Here is a 15,173-nt window from a genome sequence, read left to right as displayed (position 1 = left end):
TTTGAAATTACTTTGTAGAATTACTTAAACTTATTAATATATTTATAAGGAAAGAAAATACCCATAAAAGCTTGGAATGCTGAGCCAACGAATTAATTAACATCAAATTACTAGTGGTTACTAAGGCCTGATACTAAACATTACTACCCTATTATGTGGAGAATGGACAAAAATCTCTCGCAGCTGTTAATTATTTCAATTATTAATTTTACTTAATAATTCATATCCCTTTCCTGACCCCCTGGAGTATACTCTGGTATCTACATTTCTTCCTCTCCTCCTCCATTTCTCCATACCCTGCTTGCATTGAGACAATCCATCACTCCACAAGGTTACTGGCTTTGGGAGAGGGGGTTTCATTTTACTTTATTTTATTTTATTTTGTTTTATTTTATTTTATTTTATTTTATTCTATTTTATTTTATTTTAATTTTATTTTATTTTATTTTATTTTATTTTATTTTATTTTATTCTATTTTAATTTTATTTTATTTTATTTTATTTTACTGTTTTATAATCTGCAGTGATTTCCTGCAAGAAATACCCCTGGCAAATACCTGCTCTGGAGAAACAATAATAAATCCTTAAAGGTGAACCTGAGTGCCTTTCACCCTTTAGAAAAAGCAATATGTCTGAGAGCCCCAATCCTTAATCGTACACACATGGAGAGTGAATTACAAATAAATGCACTTTAAAGTGAAGTGGAAAGGATTTTTTAAGCACCTTTCAGGACCTGCATTCTGTGCATCTCCCATCTCTGTGCCTGCTGGCACTGCCCTCCATACGGGCTGCACTCCTTCCGTATGGGGAAGGCAGGAAGGGAAACTGAGGCACAGCCAGGACTCTGTATGCAGGTATATACTCCTATATACGCATAATGCATTGGCATATCTTTACAGATACATACACATATATTTACACCCCACAACGCCTGTTGCTGTGGCCCATGGCCGCAGCAGGGCAGCAGCCCCACGAGGGACCCTTGGCTGCCTGGGAATTCATGTCCTGATCAAAAGGAAACCGCTTAATGACAGAAAATAAACGGGGTTGGTGGAGGATGGAGAGAAGGATGAAAACCCCCGCGGCCCCCGGGCGCTCCGTGGCAACGAGGGGATTAATATTTCTGATGGGTTTTTAGAGGGAGAGAGGAGGAAGTTTGTGCTCAGCGCTGCGCCAGAGTCCAAATGTGATTGAGAACAGAAAGCGCTGCAGGAGAGAGCGATGCGCGCGCGGACCCAACGCATGCTCCCACCTATTAATCTCCTCCCTTGATCTGCAGGGTAGAACGAAAGTGACGTTTCACGCTCCGTGCCGATCTCTGGAGGGAAAATCAAACCGTAAATAAGGGGGAAAGCAAGTCAGAATGATGCTACGCAGCTTGTATGGCGTACAGAATAGACACGCAGCACAGTAAGTATTGGGACCACTCTTGAGGAGCAAGGAGTGATGGAGCACGGGGACAAAACCCTGCTATCAGCAGCAGGGAGCGTGTGTGCATGGCCACCAATGGCATTTCCATAGAATCACAGAACCACAGAGTCATTGCCATTGAAAAAGACCCCCAGGATCATCTAGTCCAGCCATCTGAACACTGCAACATCACCCATTTTACAGGGCCCTGTAAAACTACATACACCACTACAGGACAAAAAACCCACCCAACCCCCTTTTTTTCCTCCTGTTGCCCCATTTTTAGCCATCGGCTCCACTGATGGCACATCCCAAGGCAGAGGCCCCACAACCCAACACCTTTTCAAACACCACATGGCGCATCCCCACCCCCAGAGGCACTTTTTCCGTAAGGAAATAACTGGGTTTTGTTGGGTTTTGTTTCTTTTTTTTCCCCCCTCCTTTTTCCTCTTAGGCCTGAACGCTTTAACGAGCGTCCTTTTGACCTAGGAAACTTAGTTTTAATTTCCATCGCTTTATCCAGAGAACAATGTGTCCTGGGGGCATCTTTGAGCACAATGTACACTTTCATCATCAAAACAAATGCTAGAAATACCCATCTGCTGTGGTATCAGAGCGCGTTGGCTCACTGAGCCGGACACCGCTTAGGGGACAAGGGAGGCTTTTACTCTTCTCAAAGTCAAGAGCACTCCCTCTAAGCTCTTTAGCATTAGAGACTCCTGCAGAGTTGGGTATTAGAAGCTCTGCTCTTCTTTTCCCTAGCCAGGAATGACAAGAGATGGAGCTTTCTTAAAAGATTTCTGCTCCTATAGGGGAAAATAGGAGCAGATCCTCCTCAGTGCCCTCCTGGGCAGCACCAAGGCACCACCGGCTGCCCCAATAGCATTCAAGATCAAGAACGATTCCATCTCCATAGGATTTGCCTCTTGTAGGATTTGCTTCCTACAGGATTTGCCTCTTAAAGGATTTGCCTCCTATAAGATTCACCTCTTATAGGATTTGCCTCCTCCAGGTCCCTTCCCTAACCCCACTTTTCTGAGCCACAGCCTCCTCTCCGTTTCAGACCAGAATAATTTGGAATAAGTTATAATAATAGTAAACATAGTAAAAACAACAACAAATCAAACATGCTTTGTTACTCCCTAGGCACATGCATTTGTCTTCCGAGCGACAAAGTAATCACATTTTTGGTTTTAATTTATTACGTGCATTACAGTCAGTGCCTGGGGGCATTATCACAAGTCACAGCCCCAGTGAGCGACGGGAAGAGCTGAGGCCCTTAAATCCTCATCTCCTTTACCTTCTCCTCCTGCCAGCAGCTCCACAAGCACTGTTTTCCCCCATTTGGTTGGAAAGGGGCCTAGGGGCTGCACCCCAGCCCTATGGCACAAGGCTCACACTGGGCGCTGCTCACGGACTGGTGCCAGCAGGAGGGCTGTGCTGAACCTCCTTGCCCAAAGATGGGGGTTTCCACCCATTAGGTTTTATATTCTCCCTCCGCACTGTCTCAAAACATAACGCCCGTCATTGCTGGCTGTGGGACACCAACATGCATATATAAAGCTTACAAGACGCAAAGAAATAAACCTAAGTCTGTCCACAACCAAGCAAGCAGTAGGGATACATGGCCTGGGACAAGGTATGGAAAGGGATGAGCAGGGGCTAGAAAAGGCACCACGTCCTTGCAGGAATGGGGGCTGCCACTGCCTCCCCCAAGACAGCAAAGGGTAAAGGCACGTCCCCCAGCCCTGCCCACAGGTTTCCATCCCCAGACCAGGACCCAAAAGGTCCCCGGCGCATCGGGTGGATGCAGGAATGCCTTCTGAGGTCCCAGAGCCAAGCACACACAGCCGTGGGGTTCTGTGTTTTGTGAAACCCATTAATAGGATCAGCAGAACAAGGTCAGCATGTAAAATACAGCTGCTTCAGAGATCACAAAAACCACTTTAATCTGCCGTGGCTTTTCACCTCCAGGGGCCGGCGGACTGGCGCAACAGATCTGCTCATTTAGCTGATCCTGTTACAAAGGGATCAGGATGAAGCGGAGGGGGGAAAAAAAAACACTTCATCTTGCAAACGCAGCCAGGGAAAACTTTCCCTCTAGCAAAAAACTGTGGCAAAAAAATCCCACTGAGGCTGGAAATACCAACAGGAGGCTCAGGGCTGAGGGAGCGCCCAGCCCAAGGGCGATGCTGCTGCCCCAATACAGCTGTGAGCGCTGTGCAGCTGAGCACTGCTGGCCAGCTGGGTGCAGTGAGGCCAATCCTGCCCAGGTTGCTTGCACCGGATCAGAAAGAAAATTGAAAAGCTCAGAGCACACACTGTGCAGGAAGGCACCGCTCGGTGCCTCCAGCCGTGACCTTTATTTTCCATTAATGGACCTGGGTGAGTGTCGGCTGCGTTGAAGCTGCATAAAATGAACTGAAAATAAGAGGGATAAACAGCAGCAGTTATGGCATTGGGTTTTTTGTTGTTGTTGTTGTTTCTTGCTTGTTTTTTCCTGGAGGAATGCTGAACCCATCGCTGACATGCAGGGACAACTGCTAAGCTCTAGCCGAGGGCTGCAGGGGAGCAGGGCTCCACGGGGACATTGCCAGCCTATGAAAACATCAGGTTCTAATGCCAGCAGGGCACAGCCACCCCATCCCTCCTCAGGGAGGGAAAGAAAAAGACAACTGAGACCCTCAAGGCGATGAACCTGTGATGGAGATATCACACAGTAAGTGTAGCTCAAAGTGCATTAACTTCACACCAACACGTGCGCCATGAGTGTGCTACAGACCCACAGAACACCCAAAAAGGGACCCATAAGCATCATCCAATCCACCCCACAGACACCTTCCGCTGTCCCAGCTGGGGAGGTGCCCCTGTTCCTGCTGCAATCCCAACATCACACGTGTGGTGATGCTCACAGCACAGCCGGGGCTCTGACGCACAACGCTGTCGGCATCGGGTAGGATAAGAGAACTGAAGATTTCAGAGCACGCTGTGTGAGACTGCCGACCCCTTAATGCTTTAAATCCAGGCTCATCTCCCAGCCAGGCCCTTAATTTAAATGCAACCAGATAGCTGCTCCGTGTTTAATAAATAACAATTGATTATTTAAAGCGCACCTGGGTTGAGGTTTACCACCTATGGCTGGGTACACGTGTAAAAATGCACAGTACCTATTATTGCCTTATTAAGCCTTAGTCCTAGGCATGTGCTTAATAGCCACTAGCTATTTAATTACCCGGTGAATTCAGGGCTTATTGGCATTTATTTATAATTTCCCCCAGCAGGGACGTGGCTGTGACAGCATCAGGGACCGCAGCCTCAATCCACGGTGCAACCAGCCCCAAACCCACGTCCCCAAAACCAACCCCCAGCTGCCAGCCCTCCTCCTTCACTCCTAAAATCCCCAGAGGAGCAAATTAAGCCCCGTGCTTTGCAGCAGGCACTGGTCTCACCCCTCCCCTGGACTCGGCATTACCATATTTCACTCGGAACGCGAGATATTTAAAGGTAAGTTTCCATCAGGATCCATGAGGATTTATCTACGCGGGCTCCCATTAGCGGTAATAAGATGAAGGCGATCAGCCTCATACATTTCACTTTGGCCAGTATAAATGCCTTCACATTCATTAGACAGATGTCTGCTGGAGTCACAGGCAGGAAGGAGGAAGGAAAAAAAAAATAATAATGAAAGAAGGGGAAGGAAAGGAAGAAAAACACTGCCAGGCTCCTTCCAGCTTTGTGCTGGGGGAGCGGTTGGGCTCTGCACAGACTCAAGGATGCTGGGCAGCCCTGGGCTCAGCCCCATTTGCCAGCACTGGTCCCAGCAGGCAGAGCCACAGCCCTGAGTGCTGTGTGCGTGGCTGCAGGATGCAGGATCTCTGCTTTCTCACTTTCTCTGTCCCAGCAGACGTTGCCATCTGCCAGCGTGTCACCCTGACGGGTGACTGTGTCAGTGCCACGCTCTGCATCGCTGTGAAGGTGACACTTTGCAGGGGTCCGGCTGTTGGGCTGGCTTTGTTTTTTTTGTAATTTCATGGCCTGAGTTGATTCTATTACTCACAGAGCAACTTCAAAACAAAAAAATCATAATTCAAACACCACCGGAAGAGACTTTGGAAAAACAGTCACTGCAAAACCCCAAGCTTTCAGATGTCATTACTGCTGCAGTGAGCCCTAAAGGTAATGGCTGAAATCAGGGCCCTGCTGTGCACTTCACAAACATGCAAAACCAGCCCGGCCCTCCAAAGCAGCCAGCACTGGCTCTGTGTTGCAGCACAGTCTGCAAAGGTCGGGGCTGAGCACTGCAGACAACTTATTGCTCATTCACACCTGAGGATGTTAACTCTGAAGCGTACTGATGGCAAGCAACAAGTCATCATAGCATTCTGCTACCTTGCCTTGGGTTACGGCCAGCTTCCTCTCCAATAAAAGTACCTCAGCACCCTTCAAGCAACCCAAAAAAGGCAGTCAGAGAGCACGAGCTCCAAGACAGCAGCCACGCAGAGCTGGCTAACACACCAAAACCCTTTGTGCCATCTGTCCCAGGGCCACCAAACGGCCCCATGGGTGCTGAAGGAACACCTCTGCAGAGCTCCTCCACCGCTGAGCCAAACCACCGCTTTCATGACGTGACATTTGTTATCCCTAATTACCAGCTTGGCTTCATTTTGAAGTCATTTGCACTGATTACTCCGACTGCTGCCTTGGGTAGTCAATGACGGAGATTAACTAATCAGCACGTAGGAAAATATTTTAAACAAATGTATATTCACCCAAATTCCTTCAGTGTCCTGCTTTGCAGCATCCTGGCTTAAATTGATGCCCACTCGTTCCTCTAATCTGACACCAGCTCAAAGAGCCTCGTGGCATCAATCCGCTCAACTCCCTCCAGCAATGTGTAAGCCCTCGATGAAGCCCCTTTTTAATCTCCTTTTTGTCAGTGATTACAGAGCTGGTGTCTCTGACTCTGCCCGGATAGCAGCCCTCATGGCCCCACTGTGTTCCCTCGGCCATCCCGCATTGCTCCAGCAGCCATCACTGCCCTGCTGTGCTCTGGGATGGGCTTAGGAGGAGGAAGAGATTGTGAAGGCGGATGGAGGACAGACAGACCGACATCCCCACCGGGCTGCATCGCAATGCGTTAGCATGCAATAAACTCCTTCCAGACTTGGCACTGGGAGGAAAAGCAGCTGCAAGAGCCTCAGCCAACTCTCAGCAGGAGGGAATCTGCCTCAGGCACGGGTCATAAACACCCATGTGGCGAAGCTGCTGGAATAAGGAGTGATTTCAGCTCCGACAGCAAAGCAAACAAATGGCCAGGCAGCAGGAGTCTGCTCTGCCCGCACCATGCAGGAGCCCAGAGCCAGGAGGAGAGGGGAGAGGAGCAGACAGCACCCAGACACAGCTACAGGGATGCTCACGTGCTGGAGCTGGCACTGCAGAGCAGTGGGATGCTCTGGAGGGAGGATGCTGTAGGTCAGGGATGCAGCTCTGCATCGCACCACGCTCACACAAGTCCTGTTACCCTAACTTCTTTCCTTTTCATTTTTTGGGGGTGGGAGGGAGGGAGGGAGGTGAGCTCCTGTCTCCTTTCTTTTTCCCTTCTTTTTTTTTTTTTCTTTCTCCCCAAAGTCTTCAGCACGGACGATGGGCTGAGAGCAGCAGGGCTGAGAGCGGCTCCACGGCTCGTTTTCGCCATCTAGCGCTCAGCTCTCCACCAGAAAACCATCCGCGCTCAGCCAGCACCCAGTTCCACCCAGAAACGGCCCGAAATAGGGGCGACCTCCCATGGATAGAACAGGGATGGGATGCTGGCTTGCCCACGCAGCCCCAAAATGACTCAGACCTACATGCTGTCCTCTTTATGAGCACTTAACATCAGCCATAAACCCTCATATTTGAGCCATTTCTAAGGAAAACTTTTTGCTCGTGGACTGAGAATGGCAATGAATGGTCCCAGATGGGGCTGAGCAGGCACAGGATCATTGCAAGCTGTGCCCCCAAAGCCCCCCACACTGCTCCTGCTCTCCATGTCCACACAACCATAAGTAAACCCTGCAGGCACCTCAGTTTCCCCAGCCAAAAAATGGGCAGAAAATGTGTCTTCTTAAAAATGCAGAGAAAATCATCTATTTCATCCGTCATCAGTATGCTGGGAACCTGCAGGATGAAAGTTACCAGTGCCTTCTTAAAGGCTGAAATGCCTGCCTGCACGATGCTCAGGATGCACACTACTCTCCAATAGACTGTGCAAAAGAGAAGCAACCCTTCAGAGAACAGTTTGACACCCCCAGCATGCCCGGACACTGGCCAACATTAAAATCACAAAGCATTGCAATCAATATGAGAAAAGAGAGCTAGTCAGAATAAAAAGCAAGCAGGAAAACCAGTCCCAGCTCCACAACGAGCTGCAGCAGGAACCACGGAAGGCAGAAAGTGATGGAGCAGAGCTGAGCCCTGCAGGATGCCTGCGGGCTGCAGGGCTGCATGGGGAGGGCGGGCTGTGGTAGAGTGCAAAAGTCCCCCGAGTGCCACCGAGCTGCTGTGCAGTGCTGCAGGAAGGGATTGCCATCTGCTGACAAGCTGCAGCCCTGCAGCGAGCCCTGCCTGCTTCTACCCTGCAAAACCCACTGGGGACGGAGGAGCATCCCCAAATCCCTGCGGTGGGATGGGAGAGGGGCATCCCAAAGCCAGCTGCAGGGATGGAGCTACATGGAGCATCAGGGCTGGGGGGATGAGCTGCCACCAAGGTGCCCCTAGGGAAGAGATTCCTGGGCAGGGAGGTGGGGATGCAGTGGTGGCACCCCCACAGGACTGGGTGCCACCCCCCAGCCAGGACCACATCCAGGCAGTGATGCTGATGCTCCTCCACCAGCACCAAACATGGAAAAGGCAGAGGCATCTACCGGCTCCAAGTGAATAATCAGCTTATTACAGATTCAGATAGAAAATCATAATATTTGCTAATCACAATATTAATTTCTTGCTAATTGACTGCCTGATGGCACAGGAAGAGCAAGGGGGCACCAGCTGGAGCAGTGCCTCGTGTGGCTGTGAACACGGCAAAGCTGGGTGCTCCCATCAGGGTCCCCACGCCTTAGGGACAGTGACACCTGGCAGCACTTCCCTGCAGAACGGAGCCCTGGCAGAGGGACCCCTCTTGGCAGAGAGACCCTCACCACCTACATCAGGAGAGGAAGGGTTTCAGCACAGGGCAGGGGACTGGTGGGACTCAATGGGAGGAGGGCAGAGCAAGGGGCCAGAAGTGACATCAGGGGGCAGGGAGCCCCGGGGGTGAATCCAGCAGCAGGAGCAGCTCCTGGCAGGGAGGTGCAGGTGACCCCACAGAGCCCAGCCCCTGTGACACAACGCAGGCTGGATGCCAGGCAAGGCTGATCACAGAGCCGCCACCGCCGCTGCCGCTAATGAGGCCCTTAGGCTAATTAAAAAGCCGAGTAAAACACAAAAACATAACGAGGAGCCCGTTTATCAGTCAATCGGAGGACATGAAGGCGCCAATAAAAGTTGGAGCTGCCTTCTTGATGCCAGCAGCCCTGATCTGGAGCGGAGCAGATGGGCACCAAGATGACTTCACGCTTCCCAGCCCCTGGGGGAGGAGAGGGGCTGGAGAGGCACAGCCTGCAGGGCTCCCTGCACTCATTGTGCAGAGAGCTGCTTGAGTTGCTCAGCTGCTTTGGGGCTTCTGTGCTGCTTTGTTCATGGAGATGCTGATGGACTGATCCTATGGCCCTAGGCTAAAGGGACAAGGGGCTGTGGTGGCGTGTCCCACCTCCATTGGGCACCTGGGCATCAGCCCACCTGCTGAGGGCTCCTCCTGGCTTTTTCCAAGGACCCCCAGTTGGTTTTGCTCTTACCCTCCCCATGCTGGGACATCTGTGAGGTGAGCAAATCACACTTTTGGTGGGTCTGGGGGCAGCCAGCCCTGCTCTGGGACCCAAGCACCATGCAGATGACAAAGCTGGGTACGTTTTGCTGACAAATGCCTTTCGAGGGTTTCCTCACCCATCTGTGGATGAGCAGGGGAACCTCAGGGGTGTCTCTGCCACAAACAGATGCAAACCTCAACAGCAGCAGCTGGAGCTGCCTTGTCAAGGCACGCTGCCTGAGGGGCTTGGGAATGCAAAGGGGCAAAGCAGCGTGGGGCAAACCATAAGGGAATGTGGGATTTGGGGGTGTGAATCTCAAACCCACGGGCATTCGGTTCCCAGGCCAGCCCAATTTCTGCTGTGCCACACGTTTCCTTGCAGGGAAGAAATTCCAGATCCATCAGCAGAGGCGTCGCAGGCGATGCTGCTGCGCTGTGATTCATTGCAGAGAGGCCAACAGCCTGTAAGAGGAGGGGCTGCAGCCTCCACTGCCTCCCCTGGTCCCAAAGCACCCTGCACACCCAAGTAACCAATTCAGAGGAACAGCCAAGGGCCTCAGTGCTCCCAGCCTGCAGGAGATGCACTGCGTGTTCTGTAGAGCCAAGCTCAGCCTACATGCAAACTTCCCCATATTCAACACAGTGCCCTCCTTCTACACAATGCACAGCTCATCCTCATCAAAGCATTGCACTGTTAAGCCCCAGAAGTTTACCCAAATTCAGCCCAGGGCTGCTAGACCCACCTGGGACACCCCCACAGCCCCATTCCTCTCACCTGCCCCTGGGCTGGCTGTCAGGAAAGCCTCTGAAATGGGGCTGCTAATTAAATTACACTTACAATCCAAACTGCTTCGTCAAGTAAATAAATAAATAAAAATTAGAAGGTCATCAAAGTTGCGTTTGGAGACCATCGCATTAGCATACATCTGCATAGCAATGAAGGGAAAAAAAGGGCCATTTAAAGAGAGCTGGTAATTTACCCAGCCAAGTAAACTTCATTACCTTTAAGTAGCACTGCACGACAAGCACTAATTCACATTTTTAACGACCCTGGCACAGATGGCAGAGAGGGACCTGGGACAGGAGGATGCAGCCAAGGTGTCCTGAGGCACTGGGGGGCTGCAGGAGCGGGGGTCCCACTGACAGCATCGCCCCTTTCAGGATGCTCAGCCTGGAGATGCAACGTGGGATAAGAATGGGGAGAAAGAAGCGTGCAGCCCTGCTGCCTTAGCACAGCCCTGCAGCACGCAGCCCTGCTCTGCACACAGCAGTGCAGTTACCCAGCAGAGCCGTGTGAGGACAGCACAGCCCCGCCGAGCTGCCACGTCGTGGTTCCACAGCCTGAGCCGTGCGTTGTTACAGCCAACGAGGTCAGGAGCATCAAGGCTGTAAAATCACATCTTTGGGGGCTTTGCTGGGTGGGTTTTCTTCCCAAATCGCCTATGCCTAGCGCTTCCCAAGTCAGTTATCTGCAGGGGGCTGCGGTGCGTCAGCCATGCTTGAGGGGACAGAAACATGGGGATGGACAGCAGGAGATGCCCTGCTGGGGGTGTCAGACCATGCGAGGACAGCCACCTCCAAAAGACATTTTGCAAAACACAGTATTCAAGCTCCTCTCCAAAATCAGGCACAACTGAACCTTCGTGCCCCTCGAAACCTCCATATTTTTTGGTCCAGTGCTCTGTGAACCCCAATGGCTGGGCACAGGGGTCCCCATGCCATGCTGGCGGCTGGGTCTCTGCTGCCCTTCCTCCCACTTCCCACCTCCTTTGCTGAGCTTTGGAACCATCTCCTCTCACTCCCCAGCAGCTGCTTTCAGCCAGCCTGGTTTGCACGCCCAGGCAGAAAGGAGCACAGCCTGTTTGATCCATTCTCATGCACTCTGAACACGCAGAAGAGCACTTGAGACACAAGAAACACAACAACCTGGCACACGGAGAGCTGCTGGGGCACTTTTCTTCTCCCGGCCCCAGGTCCCACAGCTCTGTGATGCATGTGAGCACAGCTGAGCTTGTTTCTCCCTTCCCTTACCTTGGGGACCAGCTAAGAACTAGCAGAAAACAATAATAAAATGTTTAAGATGATGAGATGTGGGTTGATTCTTTTCTCTCTCCCCTTCTTGAGACAATAGCTGTGATGATGGCGATGATTACACGGAGCATAACACCATTTCACACTGTGATTGAGCTCAGCAAAACCAGTCGGGAAGAGCCAGGATCACTCCTCAATCCCTTCTTACCTTTGCCTGAAGCCTCTTCAGGGCAAGGAGTTGCACAGGGAGGGCAGGGGCAGCCCCTCACCTGCAGAGCAGGCTGTGAGAGCCAGATGGCTCTAAGCAGGCAGACAGCAAAGCAGTGCACCTGCAGCATGGTGAAGTGTTTGCAATGCTCCAGCGTGGCAATTTCTGAGCACCTTCTCATTGCAGATGCTGTACCCTCACAGCCCCCTGGAAATGCAACACACACATTGCTCTGCCCTTTTACTAGCAGTGATTCCCCATCCAGGGAGGCCAAAAGAAAGGTTTGCAAGGAACACTGACACAGCAACCCTCACTGAGACGTGGGTGAGGATCTGCTGCTGGAATAAACCCACCCTGAGCACCAGAACTAAAGCACAGCGCTGCATGGTGTGTCTGCAGCCCATTATTTGGGTTCCAAGGTGCCACTGCTGCGACTGCAGAATTAAAAGCTTATGCACACACTGTTGGTACAGAAGTCCCCCTCCGATTCCCCCACAACCAGAGCCCATCAGGTCCTTCCCAGGCTGCCTGCTAAGAGAGATGCTGCGCAAAATAAAGTTGTGTTGCAAAGTAATTGAACCTGGAAGGCAGAGCTGGTGCTGGGAGCCACCTCCCTGCACTGCCTCTTTGAAATGTGCAAGCAGCTGCCTGAATACATCAGTAATAAAAACAACAAAGAGGAAAATTGGGACAAGCTGCGCTAACACGGTGGAGGTGGGAGCAGCCAGAAGATGGGAAGTGGAGTGGGGGTGGATTGATTTTCCCTGTCTTCTAATGAGATAGAGATTAAGGTGGTCCTCCCTCCTTCCTCCCCAGAGAAACCCATCCCAGGTTCAGCTGCTGCTGTGGGAAACTGAGGCCCAGCTGTGGCTCGCTGGCATGAACCTGCCCCACTCCTAAGGCACCGCCTGCAGAAAGCAGCAGTGTCCAGGTTATGGGCACAGAGCATTCATCTCAGCATCCAAACCTCTGTGTCAAAAGGGGAATCATTCACCCAGTGCTCCCAGCTGGTTTTTTAACCCCTGAAAGGTGCATTTCTTCACATCCGTGGGGCATCCTTATGGGCAGCACTGTGCCACACAAGCAGGGAGGAGCGCCCATCCATCCGGGTGTCCCCAGGAAATCACCACTGCTCAGATCTGCGTCACATCACAGTGATCAAACATGCTTGCAGTGCAGCTATGCATCATCACTGCTTCTTTTTATAATCCTTCTTTTTCTCTACCTCACCCCGCTCCAGCAATAACTTGGAGAGATGTCTTGGGATGCCAAATAACAGAATGCATTTCCGCAGCAGCTCCATAATTAATGTTTGCATCGTTTATCTTTCATGGAAAGATTATTCTGACTAACGAGGTTCTGGGCCACTAATTCATTACAGTGTCTTGTCACTTCCTGCTCCTTCTTATTACCCAGAAATAGACTCATTAGTCAGAGTTCAATGACAGGGAGAAATTGTGTTCGTTAATTTAATTCCTTTTCTCTCCCTTCTGGGTCGGTGTTTGTCCAGAACCAGGGGGTGAAAGGGAAGGGAGGAGCACGACCTGTTGCAGAGGAGATGCTGACACGGCTGGGGCTGGAAAAGGGGAGATTAACACCTCAGTGCTGGTGTTCAGCACAGGGAGTGCAGCAAAGCCAGGCTGGTGGGAGCAGACTCAGGAGAGGCACCCAAGGGGTTAAATGCCCTCTGATTTACACAGGCTTTGGCCATGTTTTCTACAGGTAATTACAATAATCGTGGGATATAAACGCCGCAATTCTGCAAGGCAGATCAGAAAGGGGTGTGAAGGGAAGAGGCAGGAGGCCAAGTGAGATCAGAGGGATCTCCTAACGGCTGCGATGCCACTCCAGCACTGCCAGGATCCCCAGCCCACCAACACACCCCATCTCATCCATTAAAACCAGAACGCCTCCATCCAGCACCACCCAAACCCACCCCCTGCAGCCCCTGCCCAAACACGCGGCACCTTCCTGACACCACAGCACAGCCAAGGGCCACAGCAAAGGGTCGCCAGGCGGTGATGCAGGGAGCCAACAGCTCACCTGGCTGCTTCTCCAAGCAGTGCTCTGAGCCCATTGCCCAGAGCTGAGCGCTCCCTGTGCCCACGGCAGCGCAGCCCCAGCGCATCGCTCTCCAATCTGAGCACGGCAGGAGGACCCGCTGCTCCCTGCAGGATCAACCATTAGCAGCTGACGCTTCATTTCAACACAGCCTTGAGACTGTCCAAATATTTGCCTCGGATGCACGCTGTTTTGGTTCTCGGCTCAGCTCCCCTCGGGGTGCTGCACTCCGTTCCCATCCACCCAAGGTCCCCCAGGGCACTGCTGTCACCACCATGCATGGCACTCCCTGGGACAGCGAAGCAGAGCCTCAGCCACCCCCAAAGCAAAGGGAACACTGTCTGCTTGCAGCAAAGTGTTTCTGCCATTGACTGTTTTCCATTCTATTCTGCAAATACAAGCGTGTGCAGGGGGGGAAGCCAGCAGGGAAAGGACGCATTGCTCCTCATTTTGGTGCTTTTCCTGTTGTTTACAGTTACTTTTTTCTCTTTTGCCAGACTCCCTGCAGCCCAGCAATCCCCTGCTCTGCTCACATTATGAAGATATCTCACTGCAGAGCAAAACAGGGCAAGAGACAATAATTCTTTCCTGCCCATTCCTGGATGCTGCCCAGAGCATTCGCTGCTGTAATTCAGGTTTGCCACTCCAGGCCAAATCTTTGGACTAAGTCAGCACACTCACTGAAAGCGCAACTGGAAGGGCCCTGAGCAATGAGCTCAGTCCTACCAGCAGCTGCCAGCAAGGCCATTCCTGCACAGACACCACAGAACCCAACACATGCTGACACCCACAGCTCCATCTCCTATCCACAAGCGTCTCCCTCTGCTGCCACAGCACTGATGCTCTCCCAAAAGCTGTCCCCAAATTGGGCACAAGGGAGGGCTGTGTGTTGGCCCTGGGGCTGCTGGCCCTACCTGTGCTGCTGGTCCGCCGCCGCGCAGCTCAGAACCCGTGTGAGAGAAACAGTCTCACTTTGCCTTAAGGATGAGTAGAACGAAATGCCACTTACCTATTGAGCAGAGAGAAAAAAAAACAGGAGAGAAAGGGAAGTATTACACAGGCATTCTTTGAAATCAGGTCAGCTCAAAGCTTTGAAATGGCAAAAACTGAACGATATTTTCCTCCCACTCCTCTCTTTGCCTTCCCCCTCCTTTCAAAGGACTTCCTACTTTCAAACATCTCCATGAGTCCACTTTTCCCTTCACTGTGGTTTTTTGCCCCACTGTGTGCCAATGCACAGCTCCACCTGGCACGGCAGGCACATCCATGTGCACACACACACACACACATGGCTGCTGCCCCTTTACAAAAGGAGTTGGGGTATACAGGGGGGGACCTCAAGGAGGACATCACGACCTGCCATGAAGCCCAACAACAGCTGACGGGGGATCGATGTGGATGGGGAGGCAGCAGGGAGGAGCTCACCTCACTGCACCCCACCACCCAGGTGATGATGCTGGGAAATCCTCAGCACCAGGGGGGATGGTTATTATTGCATCCATCCGTCTCCCTGCCCACCTTTCCAAAGCACACGAGCTGTGTGTCACAAACCAGACAGGGGTGGAAGCACGCCATACAACC

The 15,173-nt window shown here is 51.8% G+C and overlaps 1 protein-coding gene across 7 annotated transcripts in view; it reads right to left on the bottom strand.

Moving 5' to 3' along the window:
• LOC125703580 (protein CEPU-1) overlaps positions 1-15,173 on the bottom strand; it is a 315,707-nt gene that overhangs the window by 151,214 nt on the left and 149,320 nt on the right. The window lies entirely within an intron of this gene.

This window comes from Lagopus muta, chromosome 22 (assembly GCF_023343835.1).
Source record: "Lagopus muta isolate bLagMut1 chromosome 22, bLagMut1 primary, whole genome shotgun sequence".
Lineage (NCBI taxonomy): Eukaryota > Metazoa > Chordata > Aves > Galliformes > Phasianidae > Lagopus > Lagopus muta.
Note: the sequence above shows the minus strand (reverse complement) of the source record. Positions and strands in the feature narration are given on the sequence as shown.